The sequence below is a fragment of the Ranitomeya variabilis genome, chromosome 5 (assembly GCF_051348905.1).
Source record: "Ranitomeya variabilis isolate aRanVar5 chromosome 5, aRanVar5.hap1, whole genome shotgun sequence".
NCBI lineage: Eukaryota > Metazoa > Chordata > Amphibia > Anura > Dendrobatidae > Ranitomeya > Ranitomeya variabilis.
The window spans coordinates 297,607,921-297,633,208 of NC_135236.1; the positions used below are offsets into that span (position 1 = coordinate 297,607,921).

At 41.9% G+C, this 25,288-nt stretch overlaps 1 protein-coding gene and 1 long non-coding RNA gene across 2 annotated transcripts in view; one reads left to right on the top strand and one right to left on the bottom strand.

Moving 5' to 3' along the window:
* Positions 1-7,948, bottom strand: part of LOC143775845 (uncharacterized) — a 105,904-nt gene extending 97,956 nt beyond the window's left edge. Inside the window, exon 1 of the long non-coding RNA XR_013215716.1 lies at positions 7,907-7,948. This is a non-coding gene — a long non-coding RNA (uncharacterized LOC143775845). The remainder of the gene's footprint in view (positions 1-7,906) is intronic.
* Positions 1-25,288, top strand: part of TSGA13 (testis specific 13) — a 566,886-nt gene that overhangs the window by 318,527 nt on the left and 223,071 nt on the right. The window lies entirely within an intron of this gene.

Genomic DNA, 25,288 nt, shown 5'->3' on the forward strand with positions numbered 1-25,288 from the left:
ATTAGGCTTCCCCTTAGAAGAGTGCTGAAGACAGCGGTGCAATCTTACAGGTGTAGTGGATGTAACTTGATGGAATGTGGTCTTTTGCAGAGGCCACTATGTAGGAAATCTTAATTGATTCTGCTCAAAGGTGTCATGATGCTCTTTGAAGGACAAAAGGTTTATCATAGTTACCATTCCGACGTCACTGTAGGGGAGGACTCGCTGCACATGTATTGTAGGGCAAATTTAGGGTCCGTTTACACAGACCGACAGGCAGCATGATACAACTGCCGATTGGTGAACTTTTACCAATTGGTGGTCGTTTGAATGCCTGTTTTTTGCACAAACAGACCAAACTAAACGAGGCGCACTGAACAATACGTATAGGCTGCCATTGTTCTCGGCAATGCGTGTCCTATGTACTCGGGGGATGCACCACCAAGAACGATGATCTTTTATGCCACAATAAAGGTCATTTCACCCAATGAATGAGAATTTTTTTATGATCGGTGGCCTGTTTACACAGCAACATAATCATAAAACTAGCATTTTTTTTAACAATGCTTGTTCCTGATTACCTTGCAGTGTAAATGCTCCTTTCCTCTGCAAAATACATTGCAATCTGCCCAAAAATCCAGTGTTCATGGCATGCGCCCAATATATTAAGTGATTGGTTTTTTACACTTTTTATGGACCTTACTAGACAGTTTTGAACAGTGTCCTGAAAAGAGGCCAGGGCTAAAAGTAGCCCATAAATGTGCCTAATTTATTAAAGACGCATGTCACAATTCTCACAGTTTGAGCCACAGTGATACATATGGCTCATCTTTTGCCTTTCTCGTCTAGTAGAAAATCTTTCAGAAGGATTTCACAGCCCATTATTTATATGTGCATGTAGCTCTTTCAATGACAAGTTCTGTAATACCTTTTCATGGCAGTCCATTCCTCCAGTATTGAGAAATCTGCATTTGCATTGATATACAAATGAGGCTGAAGAGCCATTTGGAGATCGGAAGTCTTTGTCACTCCAGCTCTATTTCCCACCCAGCCCTTCCTCCTCCTGCTTGACTGACAGCCTTAATGCTGTGTGACTTGAGGCAAAAGAGCTGTCAGTCACGCAGCGGTAGGTGGCGCTGGCCGGGGAGTAAAGCTGAAGTGACAATGGCTTCAGATCTACAATAGATCTTTAGACTCATTTGCATATAAATGTTAATGCTAATTTCTCTGTAATGGAGGAACGGACTGGCCATTTAAAGGTATTGCCGGATTTGTTTTTGAACATATAAAATCTTTGGGGGGTGAAATCCTGCTGATAAATTAGGACATAAAGGGAATCTAAGTCAGTATGAGTAAATCTTCACCCTTGCTATAAGCAGAGTCGTTATTAAAATACCATAACTACATACAGCAATGTATTATGTAAACAGTTGCAGTTAAACATTCTAAAGATTAAATTGCGACAGTATTTCACAATTTTCAAAAGGTCGAGCAGATCTTTGTTCTGGATATGTGTGGATGTCTAAACATTGTTCAATGCATATAGCTATGACTCATACTGTGTAATAATGCTAGATTAATAACCGCATAAGCCGTTCACCTGACGATCAGTAAATGGATAAAGAATAATGATTCATTTAGCTGGTCCTGCAGGAATCTGCATTTGTGATTACCCTGCACCTACACATTTGTCATTTACTTATAGCTCATGACGAGAGACTGATGCGCGCTCTACTCATCCATTACATATTTATTCGGATTTTACACTTTTTCATTTATATTTGTATTGGTTTTGATAAGAAATACACTTGCTGCTGACATGCTCTCCAAACATACTAGCGGCACTGTTATTTTAAGGGTACATTTCCACTGCCGAGAGACAAATCGGTCCGTAATCTGGACCGAAAAAACGGATGTAACGTATGCGATTGTCATGCGATTGTCATGCAAGTGCAATGCGAGTGCAATGCGATTTTTAATCGCATCATCCGTATGACATCAGTATGACATCCGTATTGCTGTCCGATTTTTACGCACCAGTGTCCTTTGAAAAGCCGGCAATTCAGCGCCGTGTACAGTAAAATCACACTGACAGGTTAGAATAGAGTAGATATATGCACATAGAATGTGTATATATACATATATATGTCAGTGAGACACCTATGTATGTATATTTATATTTAATGCAGCGCTAGATAGCATTAAAGCCTCTAATTTAATTGCCGGCTTTTTCCTTCTCCTTCACAAACCCGACAGGATATGAGACATGGTTTACATACAGTAAACCATCTCATATCCCCATTTTTTTTTGCATATTCCACACTACTAATGCTAGTAGTGTGTATGTGCAAAATTTCAGCGCTGTAGCTGCTAAAATAAAGGGTTAAATGGCGGAAAAAATTGGCGTGGGCTCCCGCGCAATTTTCTCCGCCAGAATGGTAAAGCCAGTGACTGAGGGCAGATATTAATAGCCAGGAGAGGGTCCATGGTTATTGGCCCCCCCGTGGCTAAAAACATCTGCCCCCAGCCACCCCAGAAAAGGCACATCTGGAAGATGCGCCTATTCTGGCACTTGGCCACTCTCTTCCCACTCCCTGTAGCGGTGGGATATGGGGTAATGAAGGGTTAATGCCACCTTGCTATTGTAAGGTGACATTAAGCCAGATTAATAATGGAGAGGCGTCAATTATGACACCTATCCATTATTAATCCATTTTTCTGAAAGTGTTAAAAAAACACACACACACATGATTAAAAAGTATTTTAATGAAAGAAACAAACAGGTTGTTGTAATAATTTATTGCTCTCTCAATCCATCAGCAACACCCTTGCTTGGCAAAATAATAAACGCAAAAGATACATACCTTCTGATGTCCTATCACGTCCCACGTGGTAATCCATCTGAAGGGGTTAACTAATATTACAGGCACGAGCTGCGATAAACCACTCACACGTGCCTGTAATCCCCGGGTGCTGAAAGGAAAGCAGTGATCTATACTTACATTCAGTCGCGGTGATGCGCCCCTGCTGGATGTTCTCATGAACTGCAGCCTGGGAACTTTTTCCCACGCTCCAGGTCATATGAGGACATCCACCAGGGGGCGCATCACCGCGACTGAAGGAAATGTAGGTCAATGACCTACATTTCATTCATTCTCCGGGGAATTACAAGCACGAGCACAGCTGCCTTTGCAGGGCTCCTGCTTGTAAATTATTTTAACCCCTTCATATGGATTACCTCGTGGGACGTGACGGTTCAACAGAGGGTATGTATCTTGTGCATTTATTGTTTTGCCAAGCGAGGGTTTCCTAAGGATTGAGCGAGCAATAAAATATTAAAACAACCGCTGTGTTTATTTCATTAAAATACTTTTAAATCATGTGTGTGTGTGTTTTTTAACCCTTTCCTACAATTGGATTAATAATGGATAGGTGTCATAATTGACGCCTCTCCATTATTAATCTGGCTTAATGTCACCTTACAATAGCAAGGTGGCATTAACCCTTCATTACCCCATATCCCACCGCTACAGGGAGTGGGAAGAGAGTGGCCAAGTGCCAAGATAGGCGCATCTTCCAGATGTGCCTTTTCTGGGGTGGCTGGGGGCAGATGTTTTTAGCCATGGGGGGCCAATAACCATGGACCCTCTCCTGGCTATTAATATCTGCCCTCAGTCACTGGCTTTACCACTCTGGTGGAGAAAATTGCGCGGGAGCCCACGCCAATTTTTTCCGCCATTTAACCCTTTATTTGAGCAGCTACAGTGGCCAAATTTTGCACATACACACTACTAACATTAGTAGTGTGGAATATGCAAAAAAAAAGGGGATATGAGATGGTTTACTGTATGTAAACCATGTCTCATATCATGTCGGGTTTGTGAAGGAGAGAGCAAAAGCCGGCAATTGAATTAGCGGCTTTAATGCTCTCTAGCGCTGCATTAGATATAAATATACATATATAGGTGTCTCACTGACATATATATGTATATATACACATTCTATGTGTATATATCTAGTCTATTCTAACCTGTCAGTGTGATTTTACTGTACACGGCGCTGAATTGCCAGCTTTTCAAAGGACACCGGTGCGTAAAAATCGGACAGAACTCGCATGGTGCGAGTGCTGTGATTTTTTTCTCGCACCCATTGACTTGCATTGGCGAGTCTCGTCCGAGACTCGCAGCAAATCGCAGCAAGCTGCGATTTTTTTCTCAGTCCGATTTCGGCCGAGAAAAAAATCGCAAATGAAAAGACATCTATTGAATAACATTGGTCCGAGTGCAATCCGATTTTTTATCGGATTGCACTCGTCCGTTTTCCTCGCCAGTGGAAATGTACCCTAAGACTGACTTCCCACAAGGGCATATTGGTCTGTGTGTATCTAAACCACATCACGGACAGGTGCAGGAGCTGCCTGCTATTGGAGCTAGTTCTGTCTGCAGAACAGATAATACAGGTCGGTGAGAATTCTGTCTGCAGAACAGATAAGACAGGTCGGTGAGAATTGCTCATGTGTAGTATACTAGCACAGTGACCGACGTTGGTACACACGGTCAGTATACATCTTAAGACCTAATATTTAGGGATGGCTGTTCTCTAATAACAATACGAGAGGCTAAAATCTGTGAGAATGTAAAATATATACGGGTAGAATTAATCACACTCAGAATTTTGTCGAAAATCATTTTAGTCAAATTTATCAATGAAATGCTCCAAAAGGAACAGATGTCTGCGCCACCTTTGTCCGTTTTCAAAGCTGCAAAATTCTCCTAATTTATCACTGACATGCTCCGCCGATTAGGCGAAAAACACTGGCCTATAATATACCATCCATGCTGTGGTGTAAAAAGGGGAAAGAAATGTAACAACTACCAAATATGCACTAAATCCACCAAATATTGAGCACCGTCGTGATATGTTTGGCACGTTTTCTGGCTGTTTTCTCTACATTTATGCCTCAATATCGGTAGTGGTAAATCTGCCCCATAGGAGCGTTATGTATTATTCATTACGCAACGACTAAAGGGGTTTCTCACCTTTATGTAGGTGTAACTATTAATTGTAGGACAAAAAGTCCTGCACCTATACTTTGTGTTTCAATTCCTCATCCTCATTTCTGTTTGCCGTCTGACATTTGACAATTTTAACCATTAGGCCAACACTTGCTTTTTATTTATAGATTTCTTTTCTTTTTGTACTTATGACAGATGTTACAGTTCAGTTCAGTAGATTATTAAGTTATAATGCTTTAAAGCCCTATATATTTAGGGCAGGTCATCTCATGTACAGTATGTCTTTGAATGGTAGAAATAATATGCGACTTCCTAATATTTCACAATGGAGGCCTCTTGTAACCTTTGTTATATTTTGCGGATATTTTTACTATTATTTTTTAAATACATTTAAAAACAAATGTATTTCCAATCTATTTTAGGATTACCAGGTTGGTAATCTCATACAGACCTGCACACAGGCGGACACAGACAGAAGAGGGTCCCTGTGCAAGAACTATGAACTATGTATGGGCCCTTTAAGTGCAATAGCTCATCATAATGCATAGTTCCACTTGTTTCGGAGGTGGAGATGGGCTTCCTTACCTCTTGGGCCCCTCTGTGACCACACAGGGTGCCTCAATGATATGTTCACCCCTGGGCCTGTAAGCGTAGGAGTGTGATGGACGTTATAATCTGGCTTTGTCACAAAGTCCTACCTTCCCAACAAAGCAAATTCCCCTAAGTCTGCCCTGCCAGAGTGGTGCCAGTCATGTGCTGTAACATATACGAGGGTTTGTGCTGACTAATTTTATATATTTTTAAATGGTGTAAGCTGCATTTACACATAAAGGGAACCTGTCACTATTTTTGCTACCCATCTGAGAGCAGCAAAATGTAGTGGAAGAGATCCTGATTCCAGAGATGTGTCACTTACTGGGCTGCTTGCTTCAGTTTTGATTAAACCACAGTTTTATCTACAAGTTCTCGCAATTGCAAACATTGGACTGCACTCTGATGTCATGCCAGTGCAGTCCGATATACGACGAGACAGGCAATGGAGGAGATAGAGAAATAACTTTCTCCGTCTCCTCCGCACCTGTGCTGCGATTCTCTCATGGGAGACGACAACAGCATAGAGCCCTGACACTCGGATCACAGCAGGAGCCGAGGCTCTTTAGCATAGTTACTTAGTTTTGCTGAAACTTGTGTGGATTACGTGCACTTTTAGTGCTTTTCTGCTGCGGAAACATGCTATAAAGCCATACTCGGTTTCACCTGCGGATTTTCTACATCTCATTTAATTTGATACAGAAAATCAACAAATAAAGAGAAATTGACAAAATCACAATAGAAAAAGAGAAATTGACAAAATCACAATAGAAATAGATAAAACAACTATATTTTATCAACCTTTGCAGATAATAAGAAGAAAGAAGCTCACAGTTTAGAAAGATACGATAACCTGGTTATAGCAGGCCTACACTTTTAAGAGTTGGTTGGGGCTCGCTCAGATGAGCGCAGACTTGCTCAACAGAGAACACACTGTCCCAATAATGTGTGCCAGTGCAAATAACTGATTTTTCACATGCACTATCATCTATGTGAATACAAATCGCAGTCTGGTCTGTCTCACAGATCCAACTAGTGCTTGTCAATAGCAGTTAGCTCCAGCGGAAGATCAGAGTCAGTCAGACAATTCGCACTTCTGATTAATTGGCAGTTCAAGGCTACGACACGGTTATGCTGCTGATCTAAACTGTGCTCGCTGATGCTGCAAGCAGAGACACTGAAGCTGGATGGATCATGGGATCTGGAAAGCACCAGAGCAGCGTTTGCAAACTTTATAGCAACCAGCTTTCAAGTTCTGCTCTGCTTGCTTAGGAAACCAGCCACCTATGGAGACTGCAGAAGTGGCTGGTAACCTAGGTAGCAAGCAATTCACAATAAAACTAAAAATCCATTTCTTCATAAGAACAGAGAGGATTTTTTGCTTTAACGAGCACTTTGCAATTTTACCCACTTAAGAAGATGAGAAAACCCTTTTAATATGATGACGTGAGTGATCTGTATTACATGCTGGTTGTGTGAAGGAATCTCCAATCCCTGATGTAGTTATATCTGACATGACAGTAGAGTTTTAGCTATTAGATACATTGCACCACAAGAGGGGATTTCAAAACAGATGTAGCTGATTGGATTCAGAGCTTCACCATCAAGGACCTTCTGCCTGTGGTCAGTTCTAGCTCGATCAAAGACTCGCATCGGCCAAAGGAACAAGCTGTGCCATCACATTAATCCCATCTCAGCATGGCCAAGACCACTGACACTGAAATCACTTACTACTGGCAGGCAAACATGTCGCCATTTTTTTTTACACTGTGCTTCACGCATGAGAAGTGAACACTCATTGTGTAATGACGAAGCATTTGGAAAACACAGATGTTACATAATGTACATAACTTATCTGCTGTTTTTACAAATGTTGCCTTTTTTTCTCAGTACAAAAAGATGGGCACAGGGGACAGTGTCACGATGTGACCCGACCCAATGGGGGGTCGGTCAGCGGATGGTGCAACACACGCACAATGGGATGGAAATGGGGAGAGGAAGGCCCTACTGATAGGGAAATGGGGGATGGTCACCACCTGAGCTCAAACCTGAGCATGTCCCTGCTCTCCCCTAACGCCCTAAGTGGGTCCTTCCCCCACTGCCATCAGGAACCTCATCCCTCGATGTCACCTAGCACTGCCCTGGCTAGTGTACTGGCCGGCAAGGGGTGCTAGCCTCACCATTGCAGATGGTACAACACAGGGGACAGTGACAAACACGAAAGGGACAAGGAATAAACACAACCCTTGGCTTCCAGACACCACTGCTAAGCTCCACACCGCAGATGACACAGAAACATGGCTCCAAACAACCGGAAGTACCTGACACCAGAGAGCTGCAACTGCACGGCTGGTCTCCATAGAGAAACTCTTATCACCAACAGTCAGCTGATGCATCAGGTGACCATTTAAAGGATGGTGGGAGTGGTCACCACCCACATCAGCTGGCCCTGTAACTCTGCAGTTACAGCAGATTGCCAGCGGGGGGAAACTGACATTAACCCTCGCTGGTACTGAAAGGAAAAAAGCTACATTTAAAACAGAGTGGAACCAGAGCTGCCACAAATCCAAAAATGGATCATGACAGACAGAGGGATTTGGGTTAAAAGTCAGGACTGTTCTTCCATAAGAGGGATACCTTAGGAGGTATGGCTTTATGTATTATTCCTATGTTATAGGTGCAAAATTCATTGCAAACCAAAAAGTCACAATTGTTTTATGAGGAGCCAAAATGGTGGTTCTGCTGGTTTTCCAGTAAATGAACTTGGGTGCTGGTTATAGCAGGACAGAAACAAATGTATATATGCATGTATATTTGTATGTATGTATATATATATTAGTTTCTGTTCTGTATATGGGGTCTAAGGGGTAACATTATTTCTTGTGGAGAGTGACATGTCAGCGTGAGGAGACTTAAAAGCCATGCATGTTCCTCTGGGAAATTAATGTATTTTATCTGAAGTCCTATTACAAGGCTCGTTGAAGGGTTGATATTGAGGGATTGCTATTTCCAATAGGTGGCACTAGAGTTCAAGTTCTCTTCCACTCTGAAGAGACAATTTGTATATGTTCTGTACATACACACATATACATAGTATTTTGTCTTTTTGAGCATGTGTAATGTTTAGTACACACTTTAGTTTCTATGTGCCAGGTTCCTGTTGTTCTCTGGTGGCCTGAATTAGATAGCATTGTAATAATAATGTTTTATTTCTGTAATGCCAGCATATTCTGCAGTAATTTTCAATTCAGACGTAGCTTGTATATACAAGATTACAAAGTAACACATACCAAGAGGCGTTAGGGTGCTGCTCACACTAGCTTACAATCTGAGGAAATAGGGGATACATAAAAGGTACTAATAATGTGCTTGTGGTGTAAGGACCAGCCGTCATTATAAATAGGGGCATTCAAATAACGCTGCTGAACCGGTCACCAGCCAGGATCTGTACAAGTACAGATACAAAGTGCCATTGAGTGCGTAAAAGAAAGAAAAGGGGATAGTTAGATTAGTGAGGTGAAGTGATAGGCCTGTATAAAGAAATGAATTTTTAGGGCATGCTTGAAACTGTGGATACTAGGAATTAACTGGATTGTCTGGGGTAAAACATTCCAGAAAACTGGTGCAGCGTGGGAAAAGTCCTGGAGATGGAAATGGGAGGTTCGGATTATAGAGAGTGTTAATCTTAGGTCATTAGAGAATTGGAGAGGATGGGTAAGATAGTAGGCAGAGATGAGGGAGGAGATGTAGGGAGGTGCACAGCTTTTTGTGTAAAAGTGATACGTTTTTATTGGGCCCTTTAACGGACGGGCAACCAGTGCAATGGCTAGCTAGCACACTGTGTTGGCATCAGTGTAGCGATTAGACAGAAATATGATCTGCAATAACCTAAATTGTAGAGAAAAAAACCAATGTCTTTCAGACCCTCTATAAGGCAATGAAGGCTACTTTCACACTAGCTTCGGACGACGCACGACGAATTGCGACGTACTGACGCTAGCAGTGAATGCGCCGCACAATGGGGGCAGCGGATGCTGTTTTTCAACGCATCCGCTGCCCCATTGTGAGGTGCGGGGAGGCGGGGGCGGAGTTCCAGCCGCGCATGCGCGGTCGGAAAAGATGGGAACGACGCACCAAAAAACGTTACAAGCAACGTTTTTTGGTGTCGACGGTCCGACGCAACACGACGCAACCGTCGCACAACGGTTGCGACGTGTGGCAATGCGTCGCACTGCGTCGCTAATGCAAGTCAATGGAAAAAAAACGCATCCTGCAAGCACTTTTGCAGGATGCGTTTTTTCTGCAAAACGACGCATAGCGACGTGCAGTGCACGACGCTAGTGTGAAAGTAGCCGAAGTCAGACAGGATCCATTGCAAAACAAATTGTAATCAGGCAAGCAGACTGATGTTTTGGGGGAGAATCATGACCGTTTATACAGGGACTGAAATAATATCAGCTGCAGAGATTAGTACTGTTTTAGGAGATTGTCACAGACCTTTGGGTACCGTCACACAGTGCCATTTTCATCGCTACGACGGTACGATTCGTGACGTTCTAGCGATATCGTTACGATATCGCAGTGTCTGACACGCAGCAGCGATCAGGGACCCTGCTGAGAATCGTACGTCGTAGCAGATCGTTTGGAACTTTCTTTTGTCGCTTGATCACCCGCTGACATCGCTGGATCGTTGTGTGTGACACCGATCCAGCGATGTGTTCGCTTGTAACCAGGGTAAACATCGGGTAACTAAGAGCAGGGCCGCGCTTAGTAACCCGATGTTTACCCTGGTTACCAGCGTAAACGTAAAAAAAACAAACAGTACATACTCACATTCCGGTGTCTGTCCTCCGGCGTTCTGCTTCTCTGCACTGTGAGCGCCTGCCGGCCGGAAAGCGAGCACAGCGGTGACGCGGTGACGTCACCGCTCTGCTTTCCGGCTATGGTGCTTACACAGTGCAGAGAAGCACAGCGCCGGGGGACAGACACCGGAATGTAAGTATGTACTGTTTGTTTTTTTTACGTTTACGCTGGTAACCAGGGTAAACATCGGGTTACTAAGCGTGGCCCTGCGCTTAGTAACCCGATGTTTACCCTGGTTACCCGGGGACTTCGGCATCGCTCCAGCGCCGTGATTGCAAAGTGTGACCGCAGTCTACGACGCTGGAGCGATAATCATACGACGCTGCGACGTCACGGATTGTGCCGTCGTAGCGATGAAAATGGTACTGTGTGATGGTACCCTTTGTCTTCACCTGTTTAACATTTTTTCTTTAGTAAAGTGTCAGAAATCATTTGGATCAAAGACTGTTTTGATATAGTGTCAGACCTTTCCTATCAGTCTGCCTCCAATGAGATCTAGACATATAGTGACTTTTTAAAGCTTCTCAGCAGTCGTACAGCGCCCTCCAGTGGTGGTTGAACCTTACAGCATTTTGTACTTGCTTTTACAAAGGATGTGGTGAACAGTAAAACCATCAGTTCTGACCCTAGTAATTGTATTTATTTATTTTACTTCCCCTTGTATTTTATTTAATAAGTAAACTGTTCATATGCCTAATGAGAAAAGTCAAGAATGAGGAATATTATAGCTGCTGATTATTTAATAGCATTTCTTCGTAAAGAACAATAAAATAAATCAGTGGGTTTTACTTTTGTGTGACCCTTTTATTAAGCTTTTATCATATATTAGATTTACAAAGATGCAGACCTTTAATCAATGACAGTGCTTCAGAAACCACAGCATCTGTGCTCTCAACTCTACTATAGATCCGGCCTTCTGTTACTGAATCCGAGAGCTCAGGATGAACAGACCTATTGAACCCATCCAGACGTGTAGATTATATAATGGACACTTGATTTATGGTTTGCATACAGAATATTTGTGTTCCTACCAGTTCAGCAGGGATACAATTGGATCTGTAAAGAAGAAAAGCGTTATTTCAGGCAGCAAAGTAACAACAATAAAAAAGTAAACCAGAAATAACGTCTCACCAAAAAGAATATTCCTTAAGAAACATATACAGTATATCCCATCACAGGGAGAACAAACCCTTTTCAGACTAAAAGGGGTTCTCCGAGAATAGAAAAAAAAATGTAACTAGAGGAAATGTGATCATAAATAAATTCCTGAATACATTTAGTTATCAAATAAAAACCGTTTTGTCTTGAGAGATAATCAATATAGAATAAAAATAGCTGTCATCTTGTTACCCTGACAGAAAGCTGTCCTAGAAGATGCCAGTGAGCATGTGCAGTAGGCCGCTGTGACCTGGAAATGCTTATATCGTTATTCAGAAAGACGGGCACACAGAAGTCTGAGCGTCCGCTTCTTCCCTCACCGCCTCTCCTATCTCCAGGATTAGTGGAGCCCATCTTCTTACATATGAAGGGCGGAGCTTCTCCTGCACATGCTCACTGGCACCGTCCTAACATTCCAGGCAGGTTTCTCTCAGTGAAACAAGGCAGAGACCATTTTAATTCTATAGTCGTTTTGTCCCTAGACAAAAAGTATGTGTTTTACTAATTAAATTTACTTAGGGATTTATTTATAATGACATTTCCTTTAGTTATTGACTTTTTTTTTTTTCTATTTTCGGAGAACCCCTTTACGACTATCTTTCACATTCATCGCAAACAGCTTAGTTTGCTGGTGGAAGATGTCAAACAGCAGACTCAACACAATGACATCCATACATATTAGTAGGAGATATGGACGGGGCTGTCTGTGTGACACAAACCCTTTACAATACCTTCAAGAGGGATTGAACGTTGGCTACAATGACTAATGACTCGGTGCTGTTATTTCCTTGTTCACTTTTCAAAGATGATATTGCAGCAAACATGTTGTCATAGCTGATAATCATAATCTGCCTTATTGTGACAGATCCTTAAAAAGCTTAACTGTAAATAATATGGGATAATTGTAATACAAAAAAAGCACTTCTATGGCCCCCCATTCACAGCCATAAGCTTTGCTTCATCTGTGTATTGTTGTGTGCAGATTATATAAACAATAAGTGAGCGGAAGAAATAAGTGAATGGAACAAACCGCTCCTCTTTGGGCTCGGAGGATCTCTGATCTCATAGGGAGGGACCGTCTGACCAAATAGTTGAAGTAAGTGAAAAACAAACCAGTAAGTACAAAATCAAAACATTTGCAAAATTTGCACCTATCATAGGAACATTCCTGTAGAATAGCAGATCTACGTGAAATACAGGAAATAAATCAGATGTACATAATCCTCCCGACACACTCTAGCGGCAAGCATCCTCGCCTCTTCTGGCCTTCAGTATGTGGCATGAGACTTGCACGCTATACCAATCTAATGACGGCATGGCTGCGGTTTCTTGAACAAAGGGCAATACATGCCACATAAAACAATGGCTGATAATTGACTATTGGCACTACTTAAAGGGGTATTCCAGTCTCAGTAAATACAGGTTATTCTTTGTAGAATGAAATTATGCAGGTCTGTTTATACTTTCTTGTTCCCATTTTATCAAAAATTTAGATGTTTTTCTGTAAGAATTTGCAGATTTAAATCTGCACTGGACATGTACTGTTAGAATTGGTCACGTGATGACTGTATTGGTCATGTGATGATTGTACTGGTCATGTGAGGATTGTACTGGTCACGTGATGATTGTATTGGACATGTGATGATTGTTCTGGACATGTGATGACTGTATTGGTCATGTGATGATTGTACTGGACATGTGGTGATTGTAATGGTCATGTGATGATTGTAGTGGTCACGTGATGATTGTACTGGTCACGTGATTATTGCATTGGTCATGTGATGATTGTACTGACATGTGGTGATTGTTCTGGACATGTGATGACTGTATTGGTCATGTGATGATTGTACTGGTCCCGTGATCATTATACTGGTCACGTGATGGTTGTATTGGTCATGTGATGATTGTACTGGACATGTGATGATTGTACTGGACATGTGATGATTGTATTGGACATGTGATGATTGTTCTGGACATGTGAGATGACTATTGGTCATGTGATGATTGTATTGGTCATGTGTGTACTGTACTGGTCATGTGATGACTGTACTGGACATGTGATGACTGTACTGGTCAAGAGATGATTGTACTGGTCGTGTAATGATTGTATTGGACTTGCAATGATTGTATTGGTCATGTGATGATTGTATTGGTCATGTGATGACTGTACTGGACATGTGATGATTGTATTGGTCATATGATGACATGATGACTGTACTGGTCATGTGATGACTGTACTGGACATGTGATGACTGTACTCGTCACAAGATGATTGTAATGGTCGTGTGATGATTGTACTGGACTTGTGATGATTGTATTGGTCATGTGGTGATTGTACTGGTCATGTGATGATTGTACTGGTCGTGTGTTGACTGTATTTGTCATGTAATGATTGTATTGTATTGTTCACACAGGTTACCTTTGTTCTATCTTGCAATGAGCTGTAATCAAAAGTTTTACTGTTTTTTAGACCGGATGTGGTTTATGATGCTTTGTAAACTTGTCTGAATATCAGTATGAACTCTGCCTGCAGTCTGCTCCCCTACTACTATATACGTGTCACAGCACTTGTATATATGCAGTATGACAGCTTTATTCCTACATGCATGTTCCATGAACATGTTATACACTTAGGACTAGGTACATCACATTTTTTAGGAGGACATGGTGTTTTCTTTCCTGAAGGTATGACGTTTGCTCATGTTTTTTTTCCTCCTTTGCTGAGTCACCCAAACAATCGGCAAGGTTATTTACTTTGTGCAGTCTTCTGACAGGCACGCGGTACCAGGGCGGATAGTATATCACTGCCCGGCTCCTTTATTGCTGTAGCTATTACATTGCCATGATATTACAGAGCTGCTGTTGATAGAAGATGAGGACCCTGTGATATTATGATTGATTTTGTGAGTGAGTCAAACATTTTTATGTTTTTTTTTTTAAATCCCAGTTCTCAGATTTTGCTTGTAGGATTGCTCCAGCCTGCTAGAGATAATGCTACCCTGGTTATTACACAGCAAATACATGACTGTTGTAATTCATAGTTAGAATTCCTATGTACATAGTAAACACAGACTATTTAATAGTGGATATATGCTTGACCATCATATTAAAAAGTTGTTTTATTTTTCAATTAGGTTATTTCCTTGCGTTCCACTGACATCTGATGAGCCGCACATAGCCCTTCATCTGTGACAATGGGTCATAGGCTCCCGTGAGAGGGTAGTGGCAGAAGGAATAGTGTCCTGAGAGAAAATGGTAAGCAACCCCTGCTTTGATAGGACCCAGCATTATCAGGGGTCTTCTCACAGGATGGTGATCACTATGGGATGAGGAGTCTGCGGAAAAGTAGCTGATAATGAAGTACAATGAACCACCACTCACCATTACTTTCTCAGGAGGCTGGTTTCACGTGGTGGTTTAGATTTAACATAACATGTCTAGCACCATATGAAATCAGTGTCCTTGGAACGAGTAATTCTGCTTCAGGATACAATGGAAATATTATTTCTGGAATATTTTTTTTCTGCATAGAATGCGTGTGAGCTCCGGTCAAATAACAAGTGACTTCCAATTGGCGGTCAAGTAGTATTCACGTTAGTCTGATCCGCCCTGAGGTAGTAACAGAGACACGGATCCACTACGTCCATCACATCGGAAGTCCACAGAGCCCGTAGACAGCACAAGCGCACCCCTCACTGGGGAGCTAGTGCTGGAAAGGGCACAACACAAATTGCATTTTTAAACATACATTGCCTAAGGCAATGAGAATGGAGTGTGTGTGAATGAGAGGTCATTTTGTAAATATTAAAATGTTAGTGACGTGAAATATGTAAATGTGTAATAACTGGAATAAATGTAATATTTTTGTTATGTGTCGAATAAATATTGCAGTTTATTATAAATATTTCTACATTTAGTCGAGCAATATATTTAATACCACATTTCAAGTAGTCCTGCTCTTTATTAATGTGTCTTTTTGCTAATGGAAGTACAGTATATGGTTTTAAAAAGATTTATCAACCTTTAAAAAAAAAAGAATATATATGCACATATGTACAAATAAAAAACTGCGCACAATAAAACCAAAATTCATGCAAACCTACCAATATTTCACTGCTCTTTTATAATGCTCATTTCAGACTAATACCACCACTTATTCCAGTAAAGAAAATTATTAACCACTTATATTTTTGTAAAAAATCAACAATAATCTTTATTAATTTCATCACACAGTGAAAGACAGTGCAAAAAATAACCCCCCAAAAAACTGTTAGGCAGCATGGTTCACACACATATGAAATAATAGGCATGTATATCATGTATTATATATTGCAAGACATCATTACTTAGTGCAAGTATATATACATGACCATATTAATATAATTAGAAACCATGACATATGTTAGGACAACATTTTTGTGCTGTTGTAATCAGGTTACCTGCACAATAGCAATACCCCCTTGTGTCTGAACATAGCGCATAAAGTGGACATATGTATGAGGTTTCATAAATACAGACCATATGACATTGTTGACCCCCTGACGAAGCTACACGTGAAACGTGCGTTGGGGTGCTGGGCATTGTGGTTCTACCAACAATGGCATATGGTCTGTCATCACAGAGCGCCTCCTCAAAGGAGACTGTGATTTTTAGTGTATGCATCAATATCTGATCGGTAGTAGGGGTGATAGGCTGTTCCTGTTGCCTGCAGCGACCTTATGTGCTCAGTTGCGGAGCTGCATAGCACAGCTCCATTAATGGTATAGTGGCCATGGCCAGGTACTGCACATCTAACCCCAAATCGAATCAGTAGGTGGCAGATGTGCAGTACCCTGTTGCGACCATTGTATAATGGTAGACAGAGCTGTGCCGTGCCACTCCTCAACTGAGCATATCCAATTGCCGCTGGCATCAAGCGAGAGCAGCTGATTGGCGGAGGTGCTGGGTGTCGCACCCCAATTAATCACTCATAGATAACCTATCCTAAGGATAAGCCAGCAATATAAAAGTCCCAGACAGCCTTTTAAAGTCAACCTATCACCATTAAAATGCAGTCCAATCTGCAGTCAGCAAGTTATTGAGCAGGGGGGTCTGAGCAGATCTACTATATAATTGTCTAAGGGTCACTTCCGTCTTTCTGTCTGTCTGTCTGTAACGGAAATCCCAATTCGCTGATTGGTCGCGGCAAAACAGCCACAACCAATCAGCGACGGGCACAGTCCGGTGGCAAAATGGCCGCTCCTTACTCCCCGCAGTCAGTGCCCGCTCCATACTCCCCTCCAGTCAGCGCTCACACAGGGTTAATGGCAGCGTTAACGGACCCGCGTTATGCCGCGATGTAACGCACTCTGTTAACACTGCTATTAACCCTGTGTGACCAACTTTTTACTATTGATGCTGCCTATGCAGCATCAATAGTAAAAAGATCTAATGATAAAAATAATTTAAAAAAATAGTTATATACTCACCGTCCGTCGGCCCCTCGGATCCAGAACATGCCTTTCCTGCTCCTCGCGACGCTCCGGTGACCGCTCCATGCATTGCGATCTCGCGAGATGATGACGTAGCGGTCTCGCGAGACCGCAATGCACTCTCGGGACCGGAGCGCGCGAGGAGCATCGGTAAACGCTTCGCCTGGATCCGGGGGCCAACGGAAGGTGAGTATATAACAATTTTTTATTTTAATTATTTTTTTAACAGGGATATGATGCCCACATTGCTATATACTACGTGGGCTGTGCAATATACTATGTGGGCTGTGCAATATACTACGTGGGCTGTGCAATATACTACATGGGCTGGGCAATATACTATGTGGGCTGTGCAATATACTACGTGGGCTGTGCAATATACTACGTGGGCTGTGCAATATACTACGTGGCTGTGCAATATACTACGTGGTTGTGCAATATACTACGTGGCTGTGCTATATACTACATGGGCTGTGCAATATACTACGTGGCTGTGCTATATACTACGTGGGCTGTGCTATATACTACGGGGCTTTGTTATACACTACATGGGCTGCTATATACTACGTGGGCTGTGCGATATACTCCATGGGCTGTGCTATATACTCCGTGGGCTGTGCTATATACTCCGTGGGCTGTGCTATATACTCTGTGGGCTGTGCTATATCCTACATGGCTGTGCTATATACTACGTGGCTGTGCTATATACTACGTGGCTGTGCAATATACTATGTGGCTGTACTATGTACTACGTGGCTGTGCTATATACTACGTGGCCGGCCGCGAACAATCAGCAACAGGCGCAGTCCGGCCACGAATTGGCGTGGGATTTGAACCACGCTTCGCTAATTGGTCGCGGTTGGCCGAATCCTGTGTATTCATTGCATTATTCTAAAATCTTCATAAATAAACTACATACATATTCTAGAATACCCGATGCGTTAGAATCGGGCCACCATCTAGTTTATATATAGTTTTGTAAGAAAAGATTCAGTATAATCTGTGTTTTAATCATTTAAACCTCGGCTCTTTAACAGATTTTAGGTCATACATTCATACAAAGAAAGCTGTCAGTGACACATAGGACCGCCCACTGGACCAAAAATTACAGACAAGGCAAAGGTTTAAATGATTAAAAAAATTATACTGAATCTTTTCTCACAGAACTTATCAATCGGCTTAGCTTCCCCTGCCATAAAACAGTCCCTGCAGATTGGACTGCATTTTCATAGTGACAGGTTCCCTTTAAAGCAATCATAAGAGCAAAAGCATTTTTTGCTTAAGAGTTCCTATATGTTCCATTAGTATGTCTTAGCTATGAAATGGTTACCGTTCAGTATATTATTCAGAAAACCCTATTTACACCCAATTCAAAACTTCTTTATCTTGGAAAATGTTCTGAAAAATATCCACATAGGCAGCAAAGTAGACGTGTTGAACATCACAATGGAAGTAATTGACCACTTAGTCTGAACATTTTCCTATTTGTGTGTCTGCCGGTCCAGATCGTCTGGCATTAGGGCTTCTTGTACTCTTAGTAAATTATGTCAGTAGGTTGCAATACTAAAATGTTCGCCCTGAATCAACCTTTTCTCGCTGTGATATTCCTGTTATGTTATAACCTGTTGTGTTGAATTGTTTCATTGATTTTTCCACGTAACTCCACAGTGATATCTTGACTGCAAAATGAAAGCCACCTCCTGAGCATCAATAATATGAACCCCTTATAAAGGATGACTGATTTCTTTTGGTGTTCAGAGTCTTCTGCTTTTCTAGCACCATTTGAAATCGGTTATAATGATTGGGGAAAACCTCTGCTGTAATAAATGAAAGATTCCTTATGAGATTGGAAGGCCAGCATCCACATTACCGGTTGTACTGATTGCGTATGATTTGTTTTTCTCAGTGACTGAATAAAGAAAAATTCAATTTTTAATAAATAAAATGAAAAATATGGCATTAAAGATGGATGTACATGTCCTTTGTATCTTTATTTCCTATGATAATCATGCTTTATTTTTAGACCTATATAATTTCTGTATTTATCAAACTACTTTACAAATTTTTCTTAACTAGTAACCCATTACCATCTCAAAACTGAAATATACACTCACTGGCCACTTTATTAGGTACACCATGCTAGTAACGGGTTGGACCCCCTTTTGCCTTCAGAACTGCCTCAATTCTTCGTGGCATAGATTCAACAAGGTGCTGGAAGCATTCCTCAGAGATTTTGGTCCATATTGACATGATGGCATCACACAGTTGCCGCAGATTTGTCGGCTGCGCATCCCAAAGATGCTCCATACAAGGCAGGATGGATCCATGCTTTCATGTTGTTTATTCCAAATTCTGACCCTACCATCCGAATGTCGCAGCAGAAATCGAGACTCATCAGACCAAGCAACGTTTTTTCAATCTTCTACTGTCCAATTTCGATGAGCTTGTACAAATTGTAGCCTCAGTTTCCTGTTCTTAGCTGAAAGGAGTGGTACCCGGTGTGGTCTTCTGCTGCTATAGCCCATCTGCCTCAAAGTTCGACGCACTGTGCGTTCAGAGATGCTCTTAGGCCTACCTTGGTTGTAACGGGTGGCGATTTGAGTCACTGTTGCCTTTCTATCAGCTCGAACCAGTCTGCCCATTCTCCTCTGACCTCTGGCATCAACAAGGCATTTCCGCCCACAGAACTGCCGCTCACTGGATTTTTTTTCTTTTTCGGACCATTCTCTGTAAACCCTAGAGATGGTTGTGCGTGAAAATCCCAGTAGATCAGCAGTTTCTGAAATACTCAGACCAGCCCTTCTGGCACCAACAACCATGCCACGTTCAAAGGCACTCAAATCACCTTTCTTCCCCATACTGATGCTCGGTTTGAACTGCAGGAGATTGTCTTGACCATGTCTACATGCTTAAATGCACTGAGTTGCCGCCATGTGATTGGCTGATTAGAAATTAAGTGTTAACAAGAAGTTGGACAGGTGTACCTAATAAAGTGGCCGGTGAGTGTATGTAGGATCACAGTCTTATTTCAATATATATTTACATTGACCAAAGCAGGTGATCATGCACACATAGTTCCACTTCCACCCCGATAGTGTAACCAATGTTTTCTCTATTGAATCACTTCAGTATTTCTATGAAAAAATATGGGTCTTAGATCCCAATAAAGTCATAAGGCTATCGTCACACCTAACATATAAAAATTCGGTCCGTTTTTTACGGCCGAGATACGCAGAAATGTTCATGAATAGTGATCCGTATTCAATGCGAGGATGCAATTTTTTTTTCTCAAAAAAGTATCCGTGTGTCATCCGTATGGCGAGATTTTCTCGCCGGCTTGCAAAATGGACATATAATGGATTCATTGGCTCAAATATTCCTAAAAACGTATCTATAGTCTATATATCAGTGAGACACATACAGTACAGACCAAAAGTTTGGACACACCTTCTCATTTAAAGATTTTTCTGTATTTTCATGACTGTGAAAATTGTACATTCACACTGAAGGCATCAAAACTATGAATTAACACATGTGGAATTATATACTTAAAAAAGTGTGAAACAACTGAAATTATGTCTCATGTTCTATGTTGTTCAAAGTAGCCACCTTTTGTTTTGATGACTGCTTTGCACTCTCTTGGCATTCTCTTGATGAGTTTCAAGAGGTAGTCACCGGGAATGGTTTTCAATTCACAAGTGTGCCCTGTCAGGTTTAATAAGTGGGATTTCTTGCCTCATAAATGGGGTTTGGGACCATCAGTTGTGTTGTGCAGAAGTCTGGTGGATACCACCTGGCTTTTATTAAAAAAAAAAAAAAAATAGTCGCACATAAAATTTAATGAAATCAGGTCACACACACTTTATGACCTGTTTTGTAAGAGTTAAAGAAAAAGCTTAAAAGAAGATCTGTAAAAAAACAAACATTATATATAAATATATATGCAGTGGGTACGGAAAGTGTTCAGACCCCTTTACATTTTTCACTCTTTGTTTCATTGTAGCCATTTGGTAAATTCTTGACTGAATAAAAACAGAAATGTAGTACATTTTTGCAAATTTATTAAAAAAGAAAAACTGAAATATCACATGGTCATAAGTATTCAGCCCCTGTGCTCAGTATTGAGTAGAAGCACACTTATGAGCTAGTACAGCCATGAGTCTTCTTGGGAATGATGCAACAAGTTTTTCACACCTGGATTTGGGGCTCCTCTGCCATCATTCCTTGCAAATCCTCTCCAGTTCCGTTAGGTTGGATGGTAAACTTTGGTGGACAGCCATTTTCAGGTCTCTCCAGAGATGTTCAATTTGGTTTAGCGCAGGGTTCTGGCTGTGCCAGTCAAGAATAGTCAGAGTTGTTCTGAAGCCACTCCTTTGTTATTTTAGCTGTGTGCTTAGGGTCATGGTCTTGTTGGAAGGTGAACCTTCGGTCAAGTCTGAGGTCCAGAGCACTCTGGAAGAGGTTTTCATACAAGATATCTTTGTACTTGGCCGCGTACATGTTTCCTTCAATGACAACCAGTCGTCCTGTCCCTGCAGCTGAAAAACACCCCCATAACATGATGCTGCATCCATGTTTCACTTTTGGGATTGTATTGGGTAGGTGATGAGCAGTGCCTGGTTTTCTCCACACATACCGCTTAGAATTATCACCAAAAAGGTCTATCTTCGTCTCATCAGACCAGAGAATCTTATTTCTCATAGTGTGGGAGTCGTTCATGTGTTTTTTAGCAATCTCTATGCAGGCTTTCATATGTCTTGCACTGAGGAGAGGCTTCTATCAGGCCACTCTGCCATAAAGGCCTGACTGGTGGAGGGCTGCAGTGATAGTTGACTTTTGTGGAACTTTCTCCCATCTCCTTACTGCATCTCTAGAGCTCAGCCACAGTTCTTCTTTACCTCTTTCACCAAGGCTCTTCTCCCATGATTGCTCAATTTGGCTGGACAGCCAGGTCTAGGAAGACTTCTGGTGGTCCCAAACTTCTTCCATTTTAGGATTATGGAGGCCACTTTGCTCTTAGGAACCTTGAGTACTGCAGAAATTCTGTTGTAACCTTGGCCAGATGTTGTGAATTTGGTTTTTGGGCTCCCCCGGTGGTCACTGGTGGTACTGGACTTGTGTGCTTCACTTTCTCTGTTCACCTGTTTCCATCAGTATATGGGAGTATCCTATTTAGCCTTGCTGCTCAGTTATTCTAGTGCCGGCCATCAATGTAACCAGAGCCTTTCTGTTGCATGTTCCTGCTTCTAGACTACTATCAGCTAAGTTGGACTTTTAGTCCTAAGTTTGTTTTGCATTTTTGTTCCAGTTCACAGTTATGTTATTTTTCTGTAGCTGGAAGCTCTTGTGGGCCGAAATTGCCACTCCGGTGTCATGAGTTGACACATGAGTCTTAAAGTAATTTCGGGATGGTATTTTAATAGGGTTTTCAGCTGACCGTGAAGTTCCCTATTGTATCTTCTTGCTATCTAGTAAGCGGACCTCGCTTTGCTGAACCTACCTTCATACTGCGTATGTCTTTTCCTCTGAACTCACCGTCAATATATGTGGGGGGCTTCTGTCTCCTTTTTGGGGGAATTTCCCTAGAGGTAAGCCAGGTCTGTCTTTTCCTCTATTAGGGTTAGTTAGTCCTCCGGCTGGCGCTAGGCGTCTAGGGATAAAATGTAGGTACGCCACCCGGCCACTGTTAGTTGTGTGGTAGGTTTAGCTCACGGTCAGCTCGAGATTCCATCACCCAAGAGCTGTTCTGTTATTTATGTTCTCTGACGTTCCCTTGCCATTGGGAACCATGACAGTATGGCCGGCCCAGTGTTAAAACCGTTGGCAGAAGAAAGGAGAGAAAAAGAAGTCTGCAGATTTTTTTTTTTTTTTTTTTCCTCTGAGCTTGCTCTATAGTTGACTTAGTTGCATTTCTGCTCTAATTGCAGCCTTTGTCTCTCTCTCTCCTTCTAATCCTTGAATGGCTCTGATCTCACCTGATTAAAATGGATCCTCAGAGTTTGGCTACAGGTTTGAATGATCTTGCTACGAAGGTTCAAAATTTACAGGATTTTGTTATTCATGTTCCTATATCTGAACCTAGAATTCCTATACCAGAATTTTTCTCTCGTTATAATAGATCTCGTTTCCTGAATTTCAAAAATAATTGTAAATTATTTCTTTCCCTGAGATCTCGCTCCGCTGGAGATCCCGCACAGCAGGTTAGGATAGTAATTTCCTTGCTGCGGGGTGACCCTCAAGACTGGGCATTTGCATTGGCACCCGGGGATCCTGCGTTGCTCAATGTGGATGCGTTTTTTCTGGCTTTGGGGTTGCTTTATGAGGAACCTAACTTAGGGCCATCAAGGCTTTTTCAGCCTGAATCTCTATCTCAAGGGCAAGATGAAGCTGAAATATACTGCCAAAAATTTCGTAAATGGTCTGTGCTTACTCAGTGGAATGAGTGCGCCCTGGCGGCGAATTTCAGAGAGGGTCTCTCTGATGCCATTAAAGATGTTATGGTGGGGTTCCCTGCACCTACAGGTCTGAATGAGTCCATGACAATGGCTATTCAGATTGATCGGCGTTTGCGGGAGCGCAAACCTGTGCACCATTTGGCGGTGTCTTCTGAGAAGGCTCCAGAAAATATGCAATGTGATAGAATTTTGTCCAGAAGCGAACGGCAGAATTTTAGGCGAAAAAATGGGTTGTGCTTCTATTGTGGTGATTCAACTCATGTTATATCAGCATGCTCTAAACGTACAAAAAAGGTTGATAAGTCTATTTCAATTGGCACTTTACAGTCTAAGTTTATTCTGTCTGTGACCTTGATTTGTTCATTATCGTCAATTACCGCGGATGCCTATGTCGACTCTGGCGCCGCTTTGAGTCTAATGGATTGGTCCTTTGCCAGGCGCTGTGGGTTTGATCTAGAGCCTCTGGAAGTTCCTATACCTCTGAAGGGTATTGACTCTACACCATTGGCTAGTAATAAACCACAATACTGGACACAAGTGACTATGCGTATGAATCCAGACCATCAGGAGATGATTCGTTTCCTTGTGTTGTACAATCTACATGACGTTTTGGTGCTCGGATTACCATGGTTACAATCTCATAACCCAGTCCTTGACTGGAAAGCAATGTCTGTGTTAAGCTGGGGATGTCAGGGGGCTCATGGGGACGTACCTTTGGTTTCCATTTCGTCATCTATTCCCTCTGAGATTCCGGAATTTTTATCTGATTATCGTGATGTTTTTGAGGAGCCTAAGCTTGGTTCACTACCTCCTCACAGATTGCGATTGTGCCATAGATCTGATTCCGGGCAGTAAATTTCCAAAGGGTCGTTTATTTAATCTATCTGTACCTGAACATGCTGCTATGCGAGAATATATTAAGGAGTCCCTGGAAAAGGGACATATTCGTCCTTCTTCATCTCCCTTAGGAGCCGGTTTTTTCTTTGTATCTAAAAAAGATGGCTCTTTGAGGCCGTGTATTGATTATCGACTCTTGAATAAAATTACAGTCAAATATCAGTATCCTCTGCCACTGCTTACTGATTTGTTTGCTCAAATAAAAGGGGCTAAGTGGTTCTCTAAGATTGATCTCCGTGGGGCGTATAATTTGGTGCGAATTAAGCAGGGGGATGAGTGGAAAACCGCATTTAATACGCCCGAGGGCCATTTTGAGTATTTAGTAATGCCTTTTGGTCTTTCAAATGCCCCTTCAGTCTTTCAGTCCTTTATGCATGACATTTTCCGTGAATATTTGGATAAATTTATGATCGTGTATCTGGATGATATTTTGATTTTTTCGGATGACTGGGATTCTCATGTCCAACAGGTCAGGAGGGTTTTTCAGGTTTTGCGGGCTAATTCCTTGTGTGTGAAGGGTTCTAAGTGTATTTTTGGGGTTCAAAAGATTTCTTTTTTGGGGTACATTTTTTCCCCCTCTTCCATTGAGATGGATCCTGTCAAGGTTCGGGCTATTTGTGATTGGACGCAACCTTCTTCTCTTAAGAGCCTTCAGAAATTTTTGGGCTTTGCTAATTTTTATCGTCGATTTATAACTGGTTTTTCTGATGTTGCTAAACCTTTGACTGATTTGACCAAAAAGGGTGCTGATGTTGCTGATTGGTCCCCTGCTGCTGTGGAGGCCTTTCGGGAGCTTAAGCGCCGCTTTTCTTCCGCCCCTGTGTTGCGTCAGCCTGATGTTACTCTTCCTTTTCAGGTT